This window comes from Photinus pyralis, unplaced genomic scaffold, assembly GCF_008802855.1.
Source record: "Photinus pyralis isolate 1611_PpyrPB1 unplaced genomic scaffold, Ppyr1.3 Ppyr1.4_LG5, whole genome shotgun sequence".
Taxonomy (NCBI): Eukaryota; Metazoa; Arthropoda; class Insecta; order Coleoptera; family Lampyridae; genus Photinus; species Photinus pyralis.
The window spans coordinates 8789214-8793020 of NW_022170596.1; positions in this window are offsets into that span (position 1 = coordinate 8789214).

A 3807-nucleotide genomic window follows, 5' to 3' on the forward strand; every position below is an offset into this window, starting at 1 on the left:
AGACTGCTCGATATTTGAAGATCAGAAGCTATTCAACAATGTTTAAGCGCTTCTATACAGGGTGTTTTTTTCAGTTTGCATCAATTGTTTCAGTCATAGATTCCTCGCGAATCATCTGCCACAATACTGTTAATTTCCCTATGGTCCATTTTAAATAACTCAGCGCCTTTACATTGCGTTGTGCTAGGTGTGTACTTTCTATGGCCCATCTTTAAAAAAACACCCTGTATATGGATCCTCAAATGTCGAGCAGTCTTTGAGAGTATTTAAGAATCGCCTACAATCTCGCAGTCTTCAAAAACTCTACGAGGCTGTTACTGTTTAAGAGCCTTTAAGTTCTTGAATAGTCGATTCTTTAAATTCTATGAATCACTAAAAACTTTTGGCAATCTCTAATAGCCTTCTAGATTGTTTTGGAGCTTTTAGAGTCTTTTAGTTTTTAGGAGCTCAGTGTTTAACAAGTTCTTTTATAAGCGATGTTCTTCTGGGTAATCTTTGGGATTCCTCTAAACTGTCGGATTTTGAAATGTCTCCAAGAGCTTCTAAGGGTCTTTACGAGCCTTTTATGAACTTAGCTCTTTGGATGTCTTTATGCGCTTTTGTGCAGTTTTTTGCGAGGTTTTTGAGGTGCTCGCGTGTTTGCAGACAACCTGTCGTTAAGCGGTTTACAAATGAGAAAACTAATTAGGTTACGAGGAGCGAATAGTTAAAGTGGAACTTGAGACGTGGGCCGTGATAAACCTAATCAACTCCAAAAGCCAGCATTTAAGAAATTCGATTTAAAAACATTTTCCGTCGGCGAAGTGGTCGTCCAAATGAAAAATATTCGTGCTATCATCGATTTCACCCGATAAATATGTACTCCGGATAAACAGACAAGTAATCGCCCTCTGGTACTGCTAATCAACGAGTTCCTCTTTCGTACTATCTGTCAGCTACATTTTCCCAAGCTGAGGTCATCTTTCACTTTGGAGATTCTGAGGACAGATGATGGAGATGGAGTTAAGAAAAATCAAATAAGCTTAACCATTATAATTTTGGGTAATCGAGTATATAGGGTGGAAATTTTGTATGCAACACTGAATAAATCTACTGCTACTATTTTAGCAAATAAATTTTATGATAACCACAATTATAAAAAGTTTGCTACCATCTACGTTCTTTGAATTTGTGGTCAGTGGCGTACTTCTCCACGGTCAAGCGGAACAATTAATATATCGGCATACCGATATATCAGCCGCCAATGGTCGATATTTTGGTCGACACATTCTTATAATTACGGGGTGGCGACAACGCGGGATAATCGGGAAAACCAGGAATTGTCAGGGTATTTTATGAACTGGAAATTGTCAAGGAATTTAATGAGAAATGCACCATTCCCGCTTATCTGCTCGTAGGCGTCCAAAAAGCCTCTAATTATCGGTGCTGTTTATGTTGTCGTTTCTTTTTTCAACGCCGCCCCCAACGTCCATAACGTTTAGACGTAGTTTAGGAATATTCTCTGAGGAGTACTGCACAACTGACTAACTTAGGACACGAAAATTCGCGAGGCACAACGTGGTTTGAAAAATAGCAGAAGAACGACTGCAACGTGTTAATTCAAAATTTATTGCCGTGATAAGCCAAAGGGGACGCTCCGCTCCCAGGTTTCCAGGCGTGAAATAGTAAACATGGTGTTTCACAATGTCTCGCAACTTAAACGAAATTGGCTAGATCTAGCGAGCGTTCAAATGCTCTTTTTTTTGCATTAAAAATTTCTTAAATGGCCGATACGCCGAAATTTGATCTGTATTGACCTTCAGGCATAGCAATATCGGCCAAAAATGCCGTATCGGTCGATCCCTAGTACCCTGGTGTTTCTCGAAGGAATGAATACTTTAAGAGAACGTTATAGGTATTATATTAGGATGCCAAAATATAGATTTTCTGTATACTCTTATTTAGCTTAATTTCAATTCAACATATCTTAAATTTGATCAAAATCGGACGAATACTTTAGGAGATATCGTTAGGTTGCTAAAACGACAATGCTACTTCTACAAAATGACAAATTATACATTTCAAATTTTAGAAAGAAGAATAAAAGCAAAGTCTTCAAGCGAGCAAGCATGCAAAACAATAAGAATTCTGTCCTTACACGAGTGTATAGCGTTCTTAGTTCTTGCTTGAAAATCTTTAGTTTTTACAGGTTTGCACACATTATTCACACACCGTTAGTATTTCGCTATAATTACGTATACTGTAGGAGATGATACGAGAGGCTAATAAAATTTGTAATAATGTGTCTTAATTTGAAGGAAATCAACCGAAAGTATAAACAGTGGAAACGCATTCGAAAAACAATTTAACCGTGCAGAATCAGAATGACCTTGGAAATAAGCATAGCTTTCTCAATTTTTCAAACGCCGTCGGTGTTCTTGGTGTATTGGATTTCCTGGGGTCGTAACTACCTATTATTGCAATCTATGCGCTAGCAAAGCAAAAAGCAAAGAAAAAAGCAAAGCATTCAATAAGTAATAATACGTTAATGTTAAGGCGTATGCAGACGATCAGAATGACCTAGGAAATTCCTATAATTTGTAAACTTTTCAAACGCATTCGGTGGCTTTGGAGAAAGGGATTTTTCAGTTTCGTAACAAAAGCGGGACCTTGTTTTTTATGATGCACTATTATTGCAATATAGGACGTGAGTGACAAAGCAAAAGCGTTCAGTAAGTAAATAAGGTGAATAAAGATGCCGCATTGCGAAACCTAAGCAGCTTTTAAAAAATGACAAATTATGCATTTCAAATGTTACGTACATATAACGTTTCCTAGTTCTTGTTTGAAAATCCTTATTTTTTCCAAGTCTACTAATAAAATTCTTTCAAGGGGTCTACGGTGGTGTTTTGGTTCAAAAAGTGGTGAAATTCTTTTTAGTAGTACATAATTTGTTTAGAAGAATATCTACCAATAAAGAAATAAAAAATAAAGAAACGATGAATAACTGTCGAGTCGTTCATGATTTCGAAAAATTTTAGAAAGCACTTTTTCGTAGACTTCTTTCTTTCAGAGAACAGGGCACTGCTGTCAGTGGCTCTCAAAAAACTACCAAAAAATGTACCGGCCGTTTTTCAAATCTTCATTTAAATATTTTTCTCGAAGACTGCTATTTCAGTTTAGTCACTCTTATTGTCTTTAACCATTAAAGGAGCCGCTACGAGCACTTTATCGTATTGAATGTTGTTAATACTGATATCGGGTGCACCGTGTACAATTTGTAATCATTGTTTGCACAGTGTTTTCTCACGTTGAAGTCTTTTGATGCGGTAAGTTTGTTGTTTTTGCTACTTGCTAACTACGCCCAAAATACTTTTCGCATCATAAATATTCCGCAAATGTGCAAACAGAATTTTGAACGTTCCGGGATCCTATAGTGATGACATTCTAATGCAATCTGCCCTTCATCTTTGATACTATCTAAATCTAAACGTTCTACTTCCGCTGAAACCACATCGCCATGACCTACCAAGCACTCACTGCCTTGAGGGTGACTATAGCATATATTTGCATTCCCTAGTTTGGCTTTGGACAGTGCAAATAAAACGAAATTCTTGGAAATGTAACATCCCACGCTCTTATAGATTAAACAAGCTGTTTTATGAATGAACCTAAATCCGATAGCAACAAACGATAAATTCGAAATCACATTTCCGTTTGGGTTCGAACTGGTTGCAAAAAAAAATGCAATTGTTGGCCGAAAACGAATGAAACGTCGCTGGCGTTCAATCAGTTTAGATTACGTGCGACCCTGGCACTATTTGTGTA